The sequence below is a fragment of the Taudactylus pleione genome, unplaced genomic scaffold (genome assembly GCF_031769625.1).
Source record: "Taudactylus pleione unplaced genomic scaffold, aTauple2 ptg000551l, whole genome shotgun sequence".
In the NCBI taxonomy this organism is placed as follows: domain Eukaryota; kingdom Metazoa; phylum Chordata; class Amphibia; order Anura; family Myobatrachidae; genus Taudactylus; species Taudactylus pleione.
Genome location: NW_028284953.1, coordinates 1,533,770 through 1,557,371, shown reverse-complemented (window position 1 = coordinate 1,557,371; position 23,602 = coordinate 1,533,770). Strand labels below are relative to the sequence as shown.

The following is a 23,602-nucleotide window of genomic DNA, read 5'->3' as shown; positions in this document are numbered from 1 at the left end:
GCCACAACGCAGAGTACTAACTACTATACAATCACGGCAATTTAAGCGAGCCAGGTAGGAGTCGAACCTACAATCTTCTGATCTATAGTCAGACGCGTTATCCATTGCCCACTGTTCCAGGTGTCTTGTAGCAATTGAAGAGTCTTTCCTGTTTTTGAGCCTGTTTTAAAGTTTTATGGTTATTGAAGTATATACAGAATCACATTTTGGAAATTGACTGTACACTATCTGCAGGGATTGTTTCCCAAAAATGTTTTAGGTACAATAATCCTTGTGACTGCTAAAAGATCTTTAAAAAATTTAATGAACTTACCCAGACAGAGCCCAAACATTCTTCTTTCCTGAATTCTAGAATTTATGTCAAATTCCCAGTCCTTTAGTAAAATAATTCACAATTAAATTATTCAAAGCATGTTAAGATAGCTTTATAATAAGCATTAAACACAAATAGTGCAAGCACCTTCAAACAATCTGCTTACTTTCTGAAATTTTCTTAAGATTCAGTATTGTGAAAAAATGGATGATTGAGAAACAAAATCAAAATGCCGTGACCTGGATTCGAACCGGTGTTGCTGCGGCCACAATGCAGAGTACTAACCACTATACGATCACGGAAATTTTAGTGAGCCATGTAGGAGTAGAACCTACAATCTACAGATCCATAGTCAGACACGTTATCCATTGCCCACTGTCCCGGGTGTCTTGTAGTAATTGAAGTGTCTTTCCTGTTTTCGAGCCTGTTTTCAGAATTTTATGGTTATTGAAGTATATACAGAATCACATTTTGGAAATTGACTGTACACTATCTGCAGGGATTGTTTCCCAAAAACGTTTTAGGTAAAATAATCCTTGTGACTGCTAAAAGATCTTTAAAAAATGTGATGAACTTACTCTGACAGAGCCCAAACATTCTTCTTTCCTGAATTCTAGAATTTATGTCAAATTCCCAGTCCTTTAGTACAATAATTCACAATTAAATTATTCAAAGCATGTTAAGATAGCTTTATAATAAGCATTAAACACAAATAGTGCAAGCACCTTCAAAGAATCTGCTTACTTTCTGAAATTTTCTTAAGATTCAGTATTGTGAAAAAATGGATGATTGTGAAACAAAATCAAAATGCTGTGACACGTTTTCGAACCGGGTTTGCTGCGGCCACAACGCAGAGTACTAACCACTATACAATCACGTCAATTTAAGCGAGCCAGGTAGGAGTCGAACCTACAAACTTATGATCCGTAGTCAGACACGTTATCCATTGCACCACTGGCCCAGGTGCCCTGTAGTAATTGAAGTGTCTTTCCTGTTTTTGAGCCAGTTTTGGAGTTTTATGGTTATTGAAGTATATACAGAATCACATTTTGGAAATTGACTATACACTATCTGCAGGGATTGTTTCCCAAAAACGTTTTAGGTAAAATAATCCTTGTGACTGCTAAAAGATCTTTAAAAAATGTGATGAACTTACTCAGACAGAGCCCAAACATTCTTCTTTCCTGAATTCCAGAATTTATGTCAAATTCCCAGTCCTTTAGTACAATAATTCACAATTAAATTATTCAAAGCATGTTAAGATAGCTTTATAATAAGCATTAAACACAAATAGTGCAAGCACCTTCAAAGAATCTGCTTACTTTCTGAAATTTTCTTAAGATTCTGTATTGTGAAAAAATGGATGATTGTGAAACAAAATCAAAATGCTGTGAAACCTTTTTCGAAATGGGGTTGCTGCAGCCACAACGCAGAGTACTAACTACTATACAATCACGGCAATTTAAGCGAGCCAGGTAGGAGTCGAACCTACAATCTTCTGATCTATAGTCAGACGCGTTATCCATTGCCCACTGTTCCAGGTGTCTTGTAGCAATTGAAGAGTCTTTCCTGTTTTTGAGCCTGTTTTAAAGTTTTATGGTTATTGAAGTATATACAGAATCACATTTTGGAAATTGACTGTACACTATCTGCAGGGATTGTTTCCCAAAAATGTTTTAGGTACAATAATCCTTGTGACTGCTAAAAGATCTTTAAAAAATTTAATGAACTTACCCAGACAGAGCCCAAACATTCTTCTTTCCTGAATTCTAGAATTTATGTCAAATTCCCAGTCCTTTAGTAAAATAATTCACAATTAAATTATTCAAAGCATGTTAAGATAGCTTTATAATAAGCATTAAACACAAATAGTGCAAGCACCTTCAAACAATCTGCTTACTTTCTGAAATTTTCTTAAGATTCAGTATTGTGAAAAAATGGATGATTGAGAAACAAAATCAAAATGCCGTGACCTGGATTCGAACCGGTGTTGCTGCGGCCACAATGCAGAGTACTAACCACTATACGATCACGGAAATTTTAGTGAGCCATGTAGGAGTAGAACCTACAATCTACAGATCCATAGTCAGACACGTTATCCATTGCCCACTGTCCCGGGTGTCTTGTAGTAATTGAAGTGTCTTTCCTGTTTTCGAGCCTGTTTTCAGAATTTTATGGTTATTGAAGTATATACAGAATCACATTTTGGAAATTGACTGTACACTATCTGCAGGGATTGTTTCCCAAAAACGTTTTAGGTAAAATAATCCTTGTGACTGCTAAAAGATCTTTAAAAAATGTGATGAACTTACTCTGAAAGAGCCCAAACATTCTTCTTTCCTGAATTCTAGAATTTATGTCAAATTCCCAGTCCTTTAGTACAATAATTCACAATTAAATTATTCAAAGCATGTTAAGATAGCTTTATAATAAGCATTAAACACAAATAGTGCAAGCACCTTCAAAGAATCTGCTTACTTTCTGAAATTTTCTTAAGATTCAGTATTGTGAAAAAATGGATGATTGAGAAACAAAATCAAAATGCCGTGACCCGGATTCGAACCGGGGTTGCTGCGGCCACAACGCAGAGTACTAACCACTATACGATAACGGCAATTTTAGTGAGCCAGATAGGAGTAGAACCTACAATCTACAGATCCATAGTCAGACACGTTATCCATTGCCCACTGTCCCGGGTGTCTTGTAGTAATTGAAGTGTCTTTCCTGTTTTCGAGCCTGTTTTCAGAATTTTATGGTTATTGAAGTATATACAGAATCACATTTTGGAAATTGACTGTACACTATCTGCAGGGATTGTTTCCCAAAAACGTTTAAGGTAAAATAATCCTTGTGACTGCTAAAAGATCTTTAAAAAATGTGATGAACTTACTCTGACAGAGCCCAAACATTCTTCTTTCCTGAATTCTAGAATTTATGTCAAATTCCCAGTCCTTTAGTACAATAATTCACAATTAAATTATTCAAAGCATGTTAAGATAGCTTTATAATAAGCATTAAAAACAAATAGTGCAAGCACCTTCAAAGAATCTGCTTACTTTCTGAAATTTTCTTAAGATTCAGTATTGTGAAAAAATGGATGATTGAGAAACAAAATCAAAATGCCGTTACCCGGATTCGAACTGGGTTTGCTGCGACCACAACGCAGAGTACTAACCACTATACGATCACGGCAATTTAAGCGAGCCAGGTAGGAGTCAAACCTACAATCTACAGATCCATAGTCAGACACGTTATCCATTGCGCCACTGGCCCAGGTGCTCTGTAGTAATTGAAGTGTCTTTCCTGTTTTTGAGCCTGTTTTAAAGTTTTATGGTTATTGAAGTATATACAGAATCACATTTTTGAAATTGACTGTACACTATCTGCAAGGATTGATTCCCAAAAACGTTTTAGGTACAATAATCCTTGTGACTGCTAAAAGATCTTTCAAAAATGTAATGAACTTACTCAGACAGAGCACAAACATTCTTCTTTCCTGAATTCCAGAATTTATGTCAAATTCCCAGTCCTTTAGTAAAATAATTCACAATTAAATTATTCAAAGCATGTTAAGATAGCTTTATAATAAGCATTAAACACAAATAGTGCAAGCACCTTCAAAGAATCTGCTTACTTTCTGAAATTTTCTTAAGATTCAGTATTGTGAAAAAATGGATGATTGAGAAACAAAATCAAAATGTCGTGACCTGTTTTCGAACCGGGGTTGCTGCGGCCACAACACAGAGTATTAACCACTATGCGATCAAGGCAATATAAGCGAGCCAGGTAGGAGTCGAACCTACAATCTACAGATCCATAGTCAGACACGTTATCCATTGCCCACTGTCCCGGGTCTCTTGTAGTTATTGAAGTGTCTTTCCTGTTTTTGAGCCTGTTTTCAGAATTTTATGGTTATTGAAGTATACACAGAATCACATTTTGGTAATTGACTGTACACTATCTGCAGGGATTGTTTCCCAAAAACGTTTTAGGTAAAATAATCCTTGTGACTGCTAAAAGATCTTTAAAAAATGTGATGAACTTACTCAGACAGAGCCCAAACATTCTTCTTTCCTGAATTCTAGAATTTATGTCAAATTCCCAGTCCTTTAGTACAATAATTCACAATTAAATTATTCAAAGCATGTTAAGATAGCTTTATAATAAGCATTAAACACAAATAGTGCAAGCACCTTCAAAGAATCTGCTTACTTTCTGAAATTTTCTTAAGATTCAGTATTGTGAAAAAATGGATGATTGTGAAACAAAATCAAAATGCTGTGACCCGTTTTCGAACCGGGTTTGCTGCGGCCACAACGCAGAGTACTAACCACTATACAATCACGTCAATTTAAGCGAGCCAGGTAGGAGTCGAACCTACAAACTTATGATCCGTAGTCAGACACGTTATCCATTGCACCACTGGCCCAGGTGCCCTGTAGTAATTGAAGTGTCTTTCCTGTTTTTGAGCCAGTTTTGGAGTTTTATGGTTATTGAAGTATATACAGAATCACATTTTGGAAATTGACTATACACTATCTGCAGGGATTGTTTCCCAAAAACGTTTTAGGTAAAATAATCCTTGTGACTGCTAAAAGATCTTTAAAAAATGTGATGAACTTACTCAGACAGAGCCCAAACATTCTTCTTTCCTGAATTCCAGAATTTATGTCAAATTCCCAGTCCTTTAGTACAATAATTCACAATTAAATTATTCAAAGCATGTTAAGATAGCTTTATAATAAGCATTAAACACAAATAGTGCAAGCACCTTCAAAGAATCTGCTTACTTTCTGAAATTTTCTTAAGATTCAGTATTGTGAAAAAATGGATGATTGTGAAACAAAATCAAAATGCTGTGACCCGTTTTCGAAATGGGGTTGCTGCAGCCACAACGCAGAGTACTAACTACTATACAATCACGGCAATTTAAGTGAGCCAGGTAGGAGTCGAACATACAATCTTCTGATCTATAGTCAGACGCGTTATCCATTGCCCACTGTTCCAGGTGTCTTGTAGCAATTGAAGAGTCTTTCCTGTTTTTGAGCCTGTTTTAAAGTTTTATGGTTATTGAAGTATATACAGAATCACATTTTGGAAATTGACTGTACACTATCTGCAGGGATTATTTCCCAAAAATGTTTTAGGTACAATAATCCTTGTGACTGCTAAAAGATCTTTAAAAAATTTAATGAACTTACTCAGACAGAGCCCAAACATTCTTCTTTCCTGAATTCTAGAATTTATGTCAAATTCCCAGTCCTTTAGTAAAATAATTCACAATTAAATTATTCAAAGCATGTTAAGATAGCTTTATAATAAGCATTAAACACAAATAGTGCAAGCACCTTCAAACAATCTGCTTACTTTCTGAAATTTTCTTAAGATTCAGTATTGTGAAAAAATGGATGATTGAGAAACAAAATCAAAATGCCGTGACCTGGATTCGAACCGGGGTTGCTGCGGCCACAATGCAGAGTACTAACTACTATACGATCACGGAAATTTAAGCGAGCCAGGTAGGAGTCGAACGTACAAAATTATGATCCATAGTCAGACACGTTATCCATTGCGCCACTGGCCCAGGTGCCCTGTAGTAATTGAAGTGTCTTTCCTGTTTTTGAGCCTGTTTTAAAGTTTTATGGTTATTGAAGTATATACAGAATCACATTTTGGAAATTGACTGTACACTATCTGCAGGGATTGATTCCCAAAAGCGTTTTAGGTACAATAATCCTTGTGACTGCTAAAAGATCTTTCAAAAATGTAATGAACTTACTCAGACAGAGCACAAACATTCTTCTTTCCTGAATTCCAGAATTTATGTCAAATTCCCAGTCCTTTAGTAAAATAATTCACAATTAAATTATTCAAAGCATGTTAAGATAGCTTTATAATAAGCACCTTCAAAGAATCTGCTTACTTTCTGAAATTTTCTTAAGATTCAGTATTGTGAAAAAATGGATGATTGAGAAACAAAATCAAAATGTCGTGATCTGTTTTCGAACGGGGGTTGCTGCGGCCACAACGCAGAGTACTAACCACTATGCGATCAAGGCAATATAAGCGAGCCAGGTAGGAGTCGAACCTACAATCTTCTGATGCGTAGTCAGAGGCGTTATCCATTGCGCCACTGGCCCACGTCTTTTGTAGTAATTGAAGTGTCTTTCCTGTTTTTGAGCCTATTTTCAGAGTTTTATGGTTATTGAAGTATATACAGAATCACATTTTGGAAATTGACTGTAGACTATCTGCAGGGATTGTTTCCCAAAAACGTTTTAGGTAAAATAATAATTGTGACTGCTAAAAGATATTTCAAAAATGTGATGAACTTACTCAGAAGGAAGCCCAAACATTCTTCTTTCCTGAATTCTAGAATTTATGTCAAATTCCCAGTACTTTAGTACAATAATTCACAATTAAATTATTCAAAGCATGTTAAGATAGCTTTATAATAAGCATTAAACACAAATAGTGCAAGCACCTTCAAAGAATCTGCTTACTTTCTGAAATTTTCTTAAGATTCAGTATTGTGAAAAAATGGATGATTGAGAAACAAAATCAAAATGCCGTGACCCGGATTCGAACTGGGGTTGCTGCGGCCACAACGCAGAGTACTAACCACTATACGATCACGGCAATTTAAGCGAGCCAGGTAGGAGTCGAACCTACAATCTACAGATCCATAGTCAGACACGTTATCCATTGCGCCACTGGCCCAGGTGCCCTGTAGTAATTGAAGTGTCTTTCCTGTTTTTGAGCCTGTTTTAAAGTTTTATGGTTATTGAAGTATATACAGAATCACATTTTGGAAATTGACTGTACACTATCTGCAGGGATTGTTTCCCAAAAACGTTTTAGGTACAATAATCCTTGTGACTGCTAAAAGATCTTTAAAAAATGTAATGAACTTACTCAGACAGAGCACAAACATTCTTCTTTCCTGAATTCCAGAATTTACGTCAAATTCCCAGTCCTTTAGTAAAATAATTCACAATTAAATTATTCAAAGCATGTTAAGATAGCTTTATAATAAGCATTAAACACAAATAGTGCAAGCACCTTCAAAGAATCTGCTTACTTTCTGAAATTTTCTTAAGATTCAGTATTGTGAAAAAATGGATGATTGAGAAACAAAATCAAAATGCCGTGACCCGGATTCGAACCCGGGTTGCTGCGGCCACAACGCAGAGTACTAACCACTATACGATCACGGCAATTTAAGCGAGCCAGGTAGGAGTCGAACCTACAATCTACAGATCCATAGTCAGACACGTTATCCATTGCCCACTGTCCCGGGTCTCTTGTAGTAATTGAAGTGTCTTTCCTGTTTTTGAGCCTGTTTTCAGAATTTTATGGTTATTGAAGTATATACAGAATCACATTTTGGTAATTGACTGTACACTATCTGCAGGGATTGTTTCCCAAAAACGTTTTAGGTAAAATAATCCTTGTGACTGCTAAAAGATCTTTAAAAAATGTGATGAACTTACTCAGACAGAGCCCAAACATTCTTCTTTCCTGAATTCCAGAATTTAAGTCAAATTCCCAGTCCTTTAGTACAATAATTCACAATTAAATTATTCAAAGCATGTTAAGATAGCTTTATAATAAGCATTAAACACAAATAGTGCAAGCACCTTCAAAGAATCTGCTTACTTTCTGAAATTTTCTTAAGATTCAGTATTGTGAAAAAATGGATGATTGTGAAACAAAATCAAAATGCTGTGACCCGTTTTCGAACCGGGTTTGCTGCGGCCACAACACAGAGTACTAACCACTATACAATCACGTCAATTTAAGCGAGCCAGGTAGGAGTCGAACCTACAAACTTATGATCCGTAGTCTGACACGTTATCCATTGCACCACTGGCCCAGGTGCCCTGTAGTAATTGAAGTGTCTTTCCTGTTTTTGAGCCAGTTTTGGAGTTTTATGGTTATTGAAGTATATACAGAATCACATTTTGGAAATTGACTGTACACTATCTGCAGGGATTGTTTCCCAAAAACGTTTTAGGTAAAATAATCCTTGTGACTGCTAAAAGATCTTTAAAAAATGTGATGAACTTACTCAGACAGAGCCCAAACATTCTTCTTTCCTGAATTCCAGAATTTATGTCAAATTCCCAGTCCTTTAGTACAATAATTCACAATTAAATTATTCAAAGCATGTTAAGATAGCTTTATAATAAGCATTAAACACAAATAGTGCAAGCACCTTCAAAGAATCTGCTTACTTTCTGAAATTTTCTTAAGATTCAGTATTGTGAAAAAATGGATGATTGTGAAACAAAATCAAAATGCTGTGACCCGTTTTCGAAATGGGGTTGCTGCAGCCACAACGCAGAGTACTAACTACTATACAATCACGGCAATTTAAGCGAGCCAGGTAGGAGTCGAACCTACAATCTTCTGATCTATAGTCAGACGTGTTATCCATTGCCCACTGTTCCAGGTGTCTTGTAGCAATTGAAGAGTCTCTCCTGTTTTTGAGCCTGTTTTAAAGTTTTATGGTTATTGAAGTATATACAGAATCACATTTTGGAAATTGACTGTACACTATCTGCAGGGATTGTTTCCCAAAAATGTTTTAGGTACAATAATCCTTGTGACTGCTAAAAGATCTTTAAAAAATGTAATGAACTTACTCAGACAGAGCCCAAACATTCTTCTTTCCTGAATTCTAGAATTTATGTCAAATTCCCAGTCCTTTAGTAAAATAATTCACAATTAAATTATTCAAAGCATGTTAAGATAGCTTTATAATAAGCATTAAACACAAATAGTGCAAGCACCTTCAAAGAATCTGCTTACTTTCTGAAATTTTCTTAAGATTCAGTATTGTGAAAAAATGGATGATTGAGAAACAAAATCAAAATGCCGTGACCTGGATTCGAACCGGGGTTGCTGCGGCCACAACGCAGAGTACTAACCACTATACGATCACGGCAATTTTAGTGAGCCATGTAGGAGTAGAACCTACAATCTACAGTTCCATAGTCAGACACGTTATCCATTGCCCACTGTCCCGGGTGTCTTGTAGTAATTGAAGTGTCTTTCCTGTTTTCGAGCCTGTTTTCAGAATTTTATGGTTATTGAAGTATATACAGAATCACATTTTGGAAATTGACTGTACACTATCTGCAGGGATTGTTTCCCAAAAACGTTTTAGGTAAAATAATCCTTGTGACTGCTAAAAGATCTTTAAAAAATGTGATGAACTTACTCTGACAGAGCCCAAACATTCTTCTTTCCTGAATTCTAGAATTTATATCAAATTCCCAGTACTTTAGTACAATAATTCACAATTAAATTATTCAAAGCATGTTAAGATAGCTTTATAATAAGCATTAAACACAAATAGTGCAAGCACCTTCAAAGAATCTGCTTACTTTCTGAAATTTTCTTAAGATTCAGTATTGTGAAAAAATGGATGATTGAGAAACAAAATCAAAATGCCGTGACCCGGATTCGAACCGGGGTTGCTGCGGCCACAACGCAGAGTACTAACCACTATACGATCATGGCAATTTAAGCGAGCCAGGTAGGAGTCGAACCTACAATCTACAGATCCATAGTCAGACACGTTATCCATTGCGCCACTGGCCCAGGTGCCCTGTAGTAATTGAAGTGTCTTTCCTGTTTTTGAGCCTGTTTTAAAGTTTTATGGTTATTGAAGTATATACAGAATCACATTTTGGAAATTGACTGTACACTATCTGCAGGGATTGTTTCCCAAAAACGTTTTAGGTACAATAATCCTTGTGACTGCTAAAAGATCTTTCAAAAATGTAATGAACTTACTCAGACAGAGCACAAACATTCTTCTTTCCTGAATTCCAGAATTTATGTCAAATTCCCAGTCCTTTAGTAAAATAATTCACAATTAAATTATTCAAAGCATGTTAAGATAGCTTTATAATAAGCATTAAACACAAATAGTGCAAGCACCTTCAAAGAATCTGCTTACTTTCTGAAATTTTCTTAAGATTCAGTATTGTGAAAAAATGGATGATTGAGAAACAAAATCAAAATGCCGTGACCCGGATTCGAACCGGGGTTGCTGCGGCCACAACGCAGAGTACTAACCACTATACGATCATGGCAATTTAAGCGAGCCAGGTAGGAGTCGAACCTTCAATCTACAGATCCATAGTCAGACACGTTATCCATTGCCCACTGTCCCGAGTCTCTTGTAGTAATTGAAGTGTCTAACCTGTTTTTGAGCCTGTTTTCAGAATTTTATGGTTATTGAAGTATATACAGAATCACATTTTGGAAATTGACTGTACACTATCTGCAGGGATTGATTCCCAAAAACGTTTTTGGTACAATAATCCTTGTGACTGCTAAAAGATCTTTCAAAAATGTAATGAACTTACTCAGACAGAGCACAAACATTCTTCTTTCCTGAATTCCAGAATTTATGTCAAATTCCCAGTCCTTTAGTAAAATAATTCACAATTAAATTATTCAAAGCATGTTAAGATAGCTTTATAATAAGCATTAAACACAAATAGTGCAAGCACCTTCAAAGAATCTGCTTACTTTCAGAAATTTTCTTAAGATTCAGTATTGTGAAAAAATGGATGATTGAGAAACAAAATCAAAATGTTGTGACCTGTTTTCGAACCGGGGTTGCTGCGGCCACAACGCAGAGTACTAACCACTATGCGATCAAGGCAATATAAGCGAGCAAGGTAGGAGTCGAACCTACAATCTTCTGATGCGTAGTCAGAGGCGTTATCCATTGCGCCACTGGCCCACGTGTTTTGTAGTAATTGAAGTGTCTTTCCTGTTTTTGAGCCTATTTTCAGAGTTTTATGGTTATTGAAGTATATACAGAATCACATTTTGGAAATTGACTGTAGACTATCTGCAGGGATTGTTTCCCAAAAACGTTTTAGGTAAAATAATAATTCTGACTGCTAAAAGATATTTCAAAAATGTGATGAACTTACTCAGAAGGAAGCCCAAACATTCTTCTTTCCTGAATTCTAGAATTTATGTCAAATTCCCAGTACTTTAGTACAATAATTCACAATTAAATTATTCAAAGCATGTTAAGATAGCTTTATAATAAGCATTAAACACAAATAGTGCAAGCACCTTCAAAGAATCTGCTTACTTTCTGAAATTTTCTTAAGATTCAGTATTGTGAAAAAATGGATGATTGAGAAACAAAATCAAAATGCCGTGACCCGGATTCGAACCGGGGTTGCTGCGGCCACAACGCAGAGTACTAACCACTATACGATCATGGCAATTTAAGCGAGCCAGGTAGGAGTCAAACCTACAATCTACAGATCCATAGTCAGACACGTTATCCATTGCGCCACTGGCCCAGGTGCCCTGTAGTAATTGAAGTGTCTTTCCTGTTTTTGAGCCTGTTTTAAAGTTTTATGGTTATTGAAGTATATACAGAATCACATTTTGGAAATTGACTGTACACTATCTGCAGGGATTGTTTCCCAAAAACGTTTTAGGTACAATAATCCTTGTGACTGCTAAAAGATCTTTCAAAAATGTAATGAACTTACTCAGACAGAGCACAAACATTCTTCTTTCCTGAATTCCAGAATTTATGTCAAATTCCCAGTCCTTTAGTAAAATAATTCACAATTAAATTATTCAAAGCATGTTAAGATAGCTTTATAATAAGCATTAAACACAAATAGTGCAAGCACCTTCAAAGAATCTGCTTACTTTCTGAAATTTTCTTAAGATTCAGTATTGTGAAAAAATGGATGATTGAGAAACAAAATCAAAATGTCGTGACCTGTTTTCGAACCGGGGTTGCTGCGGCCACAACACAGAGTACTAACCACTATGCGATCAAGGCAATATAAGCGAGCCAGGTAGGAGTCGAACCTACAATCTACAGATCCATAGTCAGACACGTTATCCATTGCCCACTGTCCCGGGTCTCTTGTAGTAATTGAAGTGTCTTTCCTGTTTTTGAGCCTGTTTTCAGAATTTTATGGTTATTGAAGTATACACAGAATCACATTTTGGTAATTGACTGTACACTATCTGCAGGGATTGTTTCCCAAAAACGTTTTAGGTAAAATAATCCTTGTGACTGCTAAAAGATCTTTAAAAAATGTGATGAACTTACTCAGACAGAGCCCAAACATTCTTCTTTCCTGAATTCCAGAATTTATGTCAAATTCCCAGTCCTTTAGTACAATAATTCACAATTAAATTATTCAAAGCATGTTAAGATAGCTTTATAATAAGCATTAAACACAAATAGTGCAAGCACCTTCAAAGAATCTGCTTACTTTCTGAAATTTTCTTAAGATTCAGTATTGTGAAAAAATGGATGATTGTGAAACAAAATCAAAATGCTGTGACCCGTTTTCGAAATGGGGTTGCTGCAGCCACAACGCAGAGTACTAACTACTATACAATCACGGCAATTTAAGCGAGCCAGGTAGGAGTCGAACCTACAATCTTCTGATCTATAGTCAGACGTGTTATCCATTGCCCACTGTTCCAGGTGTCTTGTAGCAATTGAAGAGTCTCTCCTGTTTTTGAGCCTGTTTTAAAGTTTTATGGTTATTGAAGTATATACAGAATCACATTTTGGAAATTGACTGTACACTATCTGCAGGGATTGTTTCCCAAAAATGTTTTAGGTACAATAATCCTTGTGACTGCTAAAAGATCTTTAAAAAATGTAATGAACTTACTCAGACAGAGCCCAAACATTCTTCTTTCCTGAATTCTAGAATTTATGTCAAATTCCCAGTCCTTTAGTAAAATAATTCACAATTAAATTATTCAAAGCATGTTAAGATAGCTTTATAATAAGCATTAAACACAAATAGTGCAAGCACCTTCAAAGAATCTGCTTACTTTCTGAAATTTTCTTAAGATTCAGTATTGTGAAAAAATGGATGATTGAGAAACAAAATCAAAATGCCGTGACCTGGATTCGAACCGGGGTTGCTGCGGCCACAACGCAGAGTACTAACCACTATACGATCACGGCAATTTTAGTGAGCCATGTAGGAGTAGAACCTACAATCTACAGTTCCATAGTCAGACACGTTATCCATTGCCCACTGTCCCGGGTGTCTTGTAGTAATTGAAGTGTCTTTCCTGTTTTCGAGCCTGTTTTCAGAATTTTATGGTTATTGAAGTATATACAGAATCACATTTTGGAAATTGACTGTACACTATCTGCAGGGATTGTTTCCCAAAAACGTTTTAGGTAAAATAATCCTTGTGACTGCTAAAAGATCTTTAAAAAATGTGATGAACTTACTCTGACAGAGCCCAAACATTCTTCTTTCCTGAATTCTAGAATTTATATCAAATTCCCAGTACTTTAGTACAATAATTCACAATTAAATTATTCAAAGCATGTTAAGATAGCTTTATAATAAGCATTAAACACAAATAGTGCAAGCACCTTCAAAGAATCTGCTTACTTTCTGAAATTTTCTTAAGATTCAGTATTGTGAAAAAATGGATGATTGAGAAACAAAATCAAAATGCCGTGACCCGGATTCGAACCGGGGTTGCTGCGGCCACAACGCAGAGTACTAACCACTATACGATCATGGCAATTTAAGCGAGCCAGGTAGGAGTCGAACCTACAATCTACAGATCCATAGTCAGACACGTTATCCATTGCGCCACTGGCCCAGGTGCCCTGTAGTAATTGAAGTGTCTTTCCTGTTTTTGAGCCTGTTTTAAAGTTTTATGGTTATTGAAGTATATACAGAATCACATTTTGGAAATTGACTGTACACTATCTGCAGGGATTGTTTCCCAAAAACGTTTTAGGTACAATAATCCTTGTGACTGCTAAAAGATCTTTCAAAAATGTAATGAACTTACTCAGACAGAGCACAAACATTCTTCTTTCCTGAATTCCAGAATTTATGTCAAATTCCCAGTCCTTTAGTAAAATAATTCACAATTAAATTATTCAAAGCATGTTAAGATAGCTTTATAATAAGCATTAAACACAAATAGTGCAAGCACCTTCAAAGAATCTGCTTACTTTCTGAAATTTTCTTAAGATTCAGTATTGTGAAAAAATGGATGATTGAGAAACAAAATCAAAATGCCGTGACCCGGATTCGAACCGGGGTTGCTGCGGCCACAACGCAGAGTACTAACCACTATACGATCATGGCAATTTAAGCGAGCCAGGTAGGAGTCGAACCTTCAATCTACAGATCCATAGTCAGACACGTTATCCATTGCCCACTGTCCCGAGTCTCTTGTAGTAATTGAAGTGTCTAACCTGTTTTTGAGCCTGTTTTCAGAATTTTATGGTTATTGAAGTATATACAGAATCACATTTTGGAAATTGACTGTACACTATCTGCAGGGATTGATTCCCAAAAACGTTTTTGGTACAATAATCCTTGTGACTGCTAAAAGATCTTTCAAAAATGTAATGAACTTACTCAGACAGAGCACAAACATTCTTCTTTCCTGAATTCCAGAATTTATGTCAAATTCCCAGTCCTTTAGTAAAATAATTCACAATTAAATTATTCAAAGCATGTTAAGATAGCTTTATAATAAGCATTAAACACAAATAGTGCAAGCACCTTCAAAGAATCTGCTTACTTTCTGAAATTTTCTTAAGATTCAGTATTGTGAAAAAATGGATGATTGAGAAACAAAATCAAAATGTCGTGACCTGTTTTCGAACCGGGGTTGCTGCGGCCACAACACAGAGTACTAACCACTATGCGATCAAGGCAATATAAGCGAGCCAGGTAGGAGTCGAACCTACAATCTACAGATCCATAGTCAGACACGTTATCCATTGCCCACTGTCCCGGGTCTCTTGTAGTAATTGAAGTGTCTTTCCTGTTTTTGAGCCTGTTTTCAGAATTTTATGGTTATTGAAGTATACACAGAATCACATTTTGGTAATTGACTGTACACTATCTGCAGGGATTGTTTCCCAAAAACGTTTTAGGTAAAATAATCCTTGTGACTGCTAAAAGATCTTTAAAAAATGTGATGAACTTACTCAGACAGAGCCCAAACATTCTTCTTTCCTGAATTCCAGAATTTATGTCAAATTCCCAGTCCTTTAGTACAATAATTCACAATTAAATTATTCAAAGCATGTTAAGATAGCTTTATAATAAGCATTAAACACAAATAGTGCAAGCACCTTCAAAGAATCTGCTTACTTTCTGAAATTTTCTTAAGATTCAGTATTGTGAAAAAATGGATGATTGTGAAACAAAATCAAAATGCTGTGACCCGTTTTCGAAATGGGGTTGCTGCAGCCACAACGCAGAGTACTAACTACTATACAATCACGGCAATTTAAGCGAGCCAGGTAGGAGTCGAACCTACAATCTTCTGATCTATAGTCAGACGTGTTATCCATTGCCCACTGTTCCAGGTGTCTTGTAGCAATTGAAGAGTCTCTCCTGTTTTTGAGCCTGTTTTAAAGTTTTATGGTTATTGAAGTATATACAGAATCACATTTTGGAAATTGACTGTACACTATCTGCAGGGATTGTTTCCCAAAAATGTTTTAGGTACAATAATCCTTGTGACTGCTAAAAGATCTTTAAAAAATGTAATGAACTTACTCAGACAGAGCCCAAACATTCTTCTTTCCTGAATTCTAGAATTTATGTCAAATTCCCAGTCCTTTAGTAAAATAATTCACAATTAAATTATTCAAAGCATGTTAAGATAGCTTTATAATAAGCATTAAACACAAATAGTGCAAGCACCTTCAAAGAATCTGCTTACTTTCTGAAATTTTCTTAAGATTCAGTATTGTGAAAAAATGGATGATTGAGAAACAAAATCAAAATGCCGTGACCTGGATTCGAACCGGGGTTGCTGCGGCCACAACGCAGAGTACTAACCACTATACGATCACGGCAATTTTAGTGAGCCATGTAGGACTAGAACCTACAATCTACAGTTCCATAGTCAGACACGTTATCCATTGCCCACTGTCCCGGGTGTCTTGTAGTAATTGAAGTGTCTTTCCTGTTTTCGAGCCTGTTTTCAGAATTTTATGGTTATTGAAGTATATACAGAATCACATTTTGGAAATTGACTGTACACTATCTGCAGGGATTGTTTCCCAAAAACGTTTTAGGTAAAATAATCCTTGTGACTGCTAAAAGATCTTTAAAAAATGTGATGAACTTACTCTGACAGAGCCCAAACATTCTTCTTTCCTGAATTCTAGAATTTATATCAAATTCCCAGTACTTTAGTACAATAATTCACAATTAAATTATTCAAAGCATGTTAAGATAGCTTTATAATAAGCATTAAACACAAATAGTGCAAGCACCTTCAAAGAATCTGCTTACTTTCTGAAATTTTCTTAAGATTCAGTATTGTGAAAAAATGGATGATTGAGAAACAAAATCAAAATGCCGTGACCCGGATTCGAACCGGGGTTGCTGCGGCCACAACGCAGAGCACTAACCACTATACGATCATGGCAATTTAAGCGAGCCAGGTAGGAGTCGAACCTACAATCTACAGATCCATAGTCAGACACGTTATCCATTGCGCCACTGGCCCAGGTGCCCTGTAGTAATTGAAGTGTCTTTCCTGTTTTTGAGCCTGTTTTAAAGTTTTATGGTTATTGAAGTATATACAGAATCACATTTTGGAAATTGACTGTACACTATCTGCAGGGATTGTTTCCCAAAAACGTTTTAGGTACAATAATCCTTGTGACTGCTAAAAGATCTTTCAAAAATGTAATGAACTTACTCAGACAGAGCACAAACATTCTTCTTTCCTGAATTCCAGAATTTATGTCAAATTCCCAGTCCTTTAGTAAAATAATTCACAATTAAATTATTCAAAGCATGTTAAGATAGCTTTATAATAAGCATTAAACACAAATAGTGCAAGCACCTTCAAAGAATCTGCTTACTTTCTGAAATTTTCTTAAGATTCAGTATTGTGAAAAAATGGATGATTGAGAAACAAAATCAAAATGCCGTGACCCGGATTCGAACCGGGGTTGCTGCGGCCACAACGCAGAGTACTAACCACTATACGATCATGGCAATTTAAGCGAGCCAGGTAGGAGTCGAACCTTCAATCTACAGATCCATAGTCAGACACGTTATCCATTGCCCACTGTCCCGAGTCTCTTGTAGTAATTGAAGTGTCTAACCTGTTTTTGAGCCTGTTTTCAGAATTTTATGGTTATTGAAGTATATACAGAATCACATTTTGGAAATTGACTGTACACTATCTGCAGGGATTGATTCCCAAAAACGTTTTTGGTACAATAATCCTTGTGACTGCTAAAAGATCTTTCAAAAATGTAATGAACTTACTCAGACAGAGCACAAACATTCTTCTTTCCTGAATTCCAGAATTTATGTCAAATTCCCAGTCCTTTAGTAAAATAATTCACAATTAAATTATTCAAAGCATGTTAAGATAGCTTTATAATAAGCATTAACCACAAATAGTGCAAGCACCTTCAAAGAATCTGCTTACTTTCAGAAATTTTCTTAAGATTCAGTATTGTGAAAAAATGGATGATTGAGAAACAAAATCAAAATGTTGTGACCTGTTTTCGAACCGGGGTTGCTGCGGCCACAACGCAGAGTACTAACCACTATGCGATCAAGGCAATATAAGCGAGCAAGGTAGGAGTCGAACCTACAATCTTCTGATGCGTAGTCAGAGGCGTTATCCATTGCGCCACTGGCCCACGTGTTTTGTAGTAATTGAAGTGTCTTTCCTGTTTTTGAGCCTATTTTCAGAGTTTTATGGTTATTGAAGTATATACAGAATCACATTTTGGAAATTGACTGTAGACTATCTGCAGGGATTGTTTCCCAAAAACGTTTTAGGTAAAATAATAATTGTGACTGCTAAAAGATATTTCAAAAATGTGATGAACTTACTCAGAAGGAAGCCCAAACATTCTTCTTTCCTGAATTCTAGAATTTATGTCAAATTCCCAGTACTTTAGTACAATAATTCACAATTAAATTATTCAAAGCATGTTAAGATAGCTTTATAATAAGCATTAAACACAAATAGTGCAAGCACCTTCAAAGAATCTGCTTACTTTCTGAAATTTTCTTAAGATTCAGTATTGTGAAAAAATGGATGATTGAGAAACAAAGTCAAAATGCCGTGACCCGGATTCGAACCGGGGTTGCTGCGGCCACAACGCAGAGTACTAACCACTATACGATCATGGCAATTTAAGCGAGCCAGGTAGGAGTCAAACCTACAATCTACAGATCCATAGTCAGACACGTTATCCATTGCGCCACTGGCCCAGGTGCCCTGTAGTAATTGAAGTGTCTTTCCTGTTTTTGAGCCTGTTTTAAAGTTTTATGGTTATTGAAGTATATACAGAATCACATTTTGGAAATTGACTGTACACTATCTGCAGGGATTGTTTCCCAAAAACGTTTTAGGTACAATAATCCTTGTGACTGCTAAAAGATCTTTCAAAAATGTAATGAACTTACTCAGACAGAGCACAAACATTCTTCTTTCCTGAATTCCAGAATTTATGTCAAATTCCCAGTCCTTTAGTAAAATAATTCACAATTAAATTATTCAAAGCATGTTAAGATAGCTTTATAATAAGCATTAAACACAAATAGTGCAAGCACCTTCAAAGAATCTGCTTACTTTCTGAAATTTTCTTAAGATTCAGTATTGTGAAAAAATGGATGATTGAGAAACAAAATCAAAATGTCGTGACCTGTTTTCGAACCGGGGTTGCTGCGGCCACAACACAGAGTACTAACCACTATGCGATCAAGGCAATATAAGCGAAACAGGTAGGAGTCGAACCTACAATCTACAGATCCATAGTCAGACACGTTATCCATTGCCCACTGTCCCGGGTCTCTTGTAGTAATTGAAGTGTCTTTCCTGTTTTTGAGCCTGTTTTCAGAATTTTATGGTTATTGAAGTATACACAGAATCACATTTTGGTAATTGACTGTACACTATCTGCAGGGATTGTTTCCCAAAAACGTTTTAGGTAAAATAATCCTTGTGACTGCTAAAAGATCTTTAAAAAATGTGATGAACTTACTCAGACAGAGCCCAAACATTCTTCTTTCCTGAATTCCAGAATTTATGTCAAATTCCCAGTCCTTTAGTACAATAATTCACAATTAAATTATTCAAAGCATGTTAAGATAGCTTTATAATAAGCATTAAACACAAATAGTGCAAGCACCTTCAAAGAATCTGCTTACTTTCTGAAATTTTCTTAAGATTCAGTATTGTGAAAAAATGGATGATTGAGAAACAAAATCAAAATGCCGTGACCTGGATTCGAACCGGGGTTGCTGCGGCCACAACGCAGAGTACTAACCACTATACGATCAAGGCAATTTTAGTGAGCCATGTAGGAGTAGAACCTACAATCTACAGTTCCATAGTCAGACACGTTATCCATTGCCCACTGTCCCGGGTGTCTTGTAGTAATTGAAGTGTCTTTCCTGTTTTCGAGCCTGTTTTCAGAATTTTATGGTTATTGAAGTATATACAGAATCACATTTTGGAAATTGACTGTACACTATCTGCAGGGATTGTTTCCCAAAAACGTTTTAGGTAAAATAATCCTTGTGACTGCTAAAAGATCTTTAAAAAATGTGATGAACTTACTCTGACAGAGCCCAAACATTCTTCTTTCCTGAATTCTAGAATTTATATCAAATTCCCAGTACTTTAGTACAATAATTCACAATTAAATTATTCAAAGCATGTTAAGATAGCTTTATAATAAGCATTAAACACAAATAGTGCAAGCACCTTCAAAGAATCTGCTTACTTTCTGAAATTTTCTTAAGATTCAGTATTGTGAAAAAATGGATGATTGAGAAACAAAATCAAAATGCCGTGACCCGGATTCGAACCGGGGTTGCTGCGGCCACAACGCAGAGTACTAACCACTATACGATCATGGCAATTTAAGCGAGCCAGGTAGGAGTCGAACCTACAATCTACAGATCCATAGTCAGACACGTTATCCATTGCGCCACTGGCCCAGGTGCCCTGTAGTAATTGAAGTGTCTTTCCTGTTTTTGAGCCTGTTTTAAAGTTTTATGGTTATTGAAGTATATACAGAATCACATTTTGGAAATTGACTGTACACTATCTGCAGGGATTGTTTCCCAAAAACGTTTTAGGTACAATAATCCTTGTGACTGCTAAAAGATCTTTCAAAAATGTAATGAACTTACTCAGACAGAGCACAAACATTCTTCTTTCCTGAATTCCAGAATTTATGTCAAATTCCCAGTCCTTTAGTAAAATAATTCACAATTAAATTATTCAAAGCATGTTAAGATAGCTTTATAATAAGCATTAAACACAAATAGTGCAAGCACCTTCAAAGAATCTGCTTACTTTCTGAAATTTTCTTAAGATTCAGTATTGTGAAAAAATGGATGATTGAGAAACAAAATCAAAATGCCGTGACCCGGATTCGAACCGGGGTTGCTGCGGCCACAACGCAGAGTACTAACCACTATACGATCATGGCAATTTAAGCGAGCCAGGTAGGAGTCGAACCTTCAATCTACAGATCCATAGTCAGACACGTTATCCATTGCCCACTGTCCCGAGTCTCTTGTAGTAATTGAAGTGTCTAACCTGTTTTTGAGCCTGTTTTCAGAATTTTATGGTTATTGAAGTATATACAGAATCACATTTTGGAAATTGACTGTACACTATCTGCAGGGATTGATTCCCAAAAACGTTTTTGGTACAATAATCCTTGTGACTGCTAAAAGATCTTTCAAAAATGTAATGAACTTACTCAGACAGAGCACAAACATTCTTCTTTCCTGAATTCCAGAATTTATGTCAAATTCCCAGTCCTTTAGTAAAATAATTCACAATTAAATTATTCAAAGCATGTTAAGATAGCTTTATAATAAGCATTAAACACAAATAGTGCAAGCACCTTCAAAGAATCTGCTTACTTTCAGAAATTTTCTTAAGATTCAGTATTGTGAAAAAATGGATGATTGAGAAACAAAATCAAAATGTTGTGACCTGTTTTCGAACCGGGGTTGCTGCGGCCACAACGCAGAGTACTAACCACTATGCGATCAAGGCAATATAAGCGAGCAAGGTAGGAGTCGAACCTACAATCTTCTGATGCGTAGTCAGAGGCGTTATCCATTGCGCCACTGGCCCACGTGTTTTGTAGTAATTGAAGTGTCTTTCCTGTTTTTGAGCCTATTTTCAGAGTTTTATGGTTATTGAAGTATATACAGAATCACATTTTGGAAATTGACTGTAGACTATCTGCAGGGATTGTTTCCCAAAAACGTTTTAGGTAAAATAATAATTGTGACTGCTAAAAGATATTTCAAAAATGTGATGAACTTACTCAGAAGGAAGCCCAAACATTCTTCTTTCCTGAATTCTAGAATTTATGTCAAATTCCCAGTACTTTAGTACAATAATTCACAATTAAATTATTCAAAGCATGTTAAGATAGCTTTATAATAAGCATTAAACACAAATAGTGCAAGCACCTTCAAAGAATCTGCTTACTTTCTGAAATTTTCTTAAGATTCAGTATTGTGAAAAAATGGATGATTGAGAAACAAAATCAAAATGCCGTGACCCGGATTCGAACCGGGGTTGCTGCGGCCACAACGCAGAGTACTAACCACTATACGATCATGGCAATTTAAGCGAGCCAGGTAGGAGTCGAACCTACAATCTACAGATCCATAGTCAGACACGTTATCCATTGCGCCACTGGCCCAGGTGCCCTGTAGTAATTGAAGTGTCTTTCCTGTTTTTGAGCCTGTTTTAAAGTTTTATGGTTATTGAAGTATATACAGAATCACATTTTGGAAATTGACTGTACACTATCTGCAGGGATTGTTTCCCAAAAACGTTTTAGGTACAATAATCCTTGTGACTGCTAAAAGATCTTTCAAAAATGTAATGAACTTACTCAGACAGAGCACAAACATTCTTCTTTCCTGAATTCCAGAATTTATGTCAAATTCCCAGTCCTTTAGTAAAATAATTCACAATTAAATTATTCAAAGCATGTTAAGATAGCTTTATAATAAGCATTAAACACAAATAGTGCAAGCACCTTCAAAGAATCTGCTTACTTTCTGAAATTTTCTTAAGATTCAGTATTGTGAAAAAATGGATGATTGAGAAACAAAATTAAAATGTCGTGACCTGTTTTCGAACCGGGGTTGCTGCGGCCACAACACAGAGTACTAACCACTATGCGATCAAGGCAATATAAGCGAGCCAGGTAGGAGTCGAACCTACAATCTACAGATCCATAGTCAGACACGTTATCCATTGCCCACTGTCCCGGGTCTCTTGTAGTAATTGAAGTGTCTTTCCTGTTTTTGAGCCTGTTTTCAGAATTTTATGGTTATTGAAGTATACACAGAATCACATTTTGGTAATTGACTGTACACTATCTGCAGGGATTGTTTCCCAAAAACGTTTTAGGTAAAATAATCCTTGTGACTGCTAAAAGATCTTTAAAAAATGTGATGAACTTACTCAGACAGAGCCCAAACATTCTTCTTTCCTGAATTCTAGAATTTATGTCAAATTCCCAGTCCTTTAGTACAATAATTCACAATTAAATTATTCAAAGCATGTTAAGATAGCTTTATAATAAGCATTAAACACAAATAGTGCAAGCACCTTCAAAGAATCTGCTTACTTTCTGAAATTTTCTTAAGATTCAGTATTGTGAAAAAATGGATGATTGTGAAACAAAATCAAAATGCTGTGACCCGTTTTCGAACCGGGTTTGCTGCGGCCACAACGCAGAGTACTAACCACTATACAATCATGTCAATTTAAGCGAGCCAGGTAGGAGTCGAACCTACAAACTTATGATCCGTAGTCAGACACGTTATCCATTGCACCACTGGCCCAGGTGCCCTGTAGTAATTGAAGTGTCTTTCCTGTTTTTGAGCCAGTTTTGGAGTTTTATGGTTATTGAAGTATATACAGAATCACATTTTGGAAATTGACTATACACTATCTGCAGGGATTGTTTCCCAAAAACGTTTTAGGTAAAATAATCCTTGTGACTGCTAAAAGATCTTTAAAAAATGTGATGAACTTACTCAGACAGAGCCCAAACATTCTTCTTTCCTGAATTCCAGAATTTATGTCAAATTCCCAGTCCTTTAGTACAATAATTCACAATTAAATTATTCAAAGCATGTTAAGATAGCTTTATAATAAGCATTAAACACAAATAGTGCAAGCACCTTCAAAGAATCTGCTTACTTTCTGAAATTTTCTTAAGAT

At 36.0% G+C, this 23,602-nt stretch overlaps 10 non-coding genes across 10 annotated transcripts; all 10 read right to left on the bottom strand.

The window, feature by feature from the left end:
• Positions 1-9,769: 9,769 nt before the first annotated feature.
• TRNAH-GUG (transfer RNA histidin (anticodon GUG)) lies at positions 9,770-9,841 on the bottom strand. The gene has a single exon. It is a non-coding gene; the product is annotated as a tRNA-His (tRNA).
• Positions 9,842-10,347: 506 nt separating this feature from the next.
• Positions 10,348-10,419, bottom strand: TRNAH-GUG (transfer RNA histidin (anticodon GUG)). The gene has a single exon. It is a non-coding gene; the product is annotated as a tRNA-His (tRNA).
• A 1,086-nt stretch (positions 10,420-11,505) lies between these two features.
• On the bottom strand, positions 11,506-11,577 carry TRNAH-GUG (transfer RNA histidin (anticodon GUG)). The gene has a single exon. It is a non-coding gene; the product is annotated as a tRNA-His (tRNA).
• Positions 11,578-13,816: 2,239 nt separating this feature from the next.
• Positions 13,817-13,888, bottom strand: TRNAH-GUG (transfer RNA histidin (anticodon GUG)). The gene has a single exon. It is a non-coding gene; the product is annotated as a tRNA-His (tRNA).
• A 506-nt stretch (positions 13,889-14,394) lies between these two features.
• Positions 14,395-14,466, bottom strand: TRNAH-GUG (transfer RNA histidin (anticodon GUG)). Its single transcript has one exon. It is a non-coding gene; the product is annotated as a tRNA-His (tRNA).
• A 2,817-nt stretch (positions 14,467-17,283) lies between these two features.
• TRNAH-GUG (transfer RNA histidin (anticodon GUG)) lies at positions 17,284-17,355 on the bottom strand. Its single transcript has one exon. It is a non-coding gene; the product is annotated as a tRNA-His (tRNA).
• A 1,086-nt stretch (positions 17,356-18,441) lies between these two features.
• On the bottom strand, positions 18,442-18,513 carry TRNAH-GUG (transfer RNA histidin (anticodon GUG)). The gene has a single exon. It is a non-coding gene; the product is annotated as a tRNA-His (tRNA).
• A 1,662-nt stretch (positions 18,514-20,175) lies between these two features.
• On the bottom strand, positions 20,176-20,247 carry TRNAH-GUG (transfer RNA histidin (anticodon GUG)). Its single transcript has one exon. It is a non-coding gene; the product is annotated as a tRNA-His (tRNA).
• Positions 20,248-20,753: 506 nt separating this feature from the next.
• Positions 20,754-20,825, bottom strand: TRNAH-GUG (transfer RNA histidin (anticodon GUG)). The gene has a single exon. It is a non-coding gene; the product is annotated as a tRNA-His (tRNA).
• A 1,086-nt stretch (positions 20,826-21,911) lies between these two features.
• TRNAH-GUG (transfer RNA histidin (anticodon GUG)) lies at positions 21,912-21,983 on the bottom strand. The gene has a single exon. It is a non-coding gene; the product is annotated as a tRNA-His (tRNA).
• Positions 21,984-23,602: the final 1,619 nt, after the last annotated feature.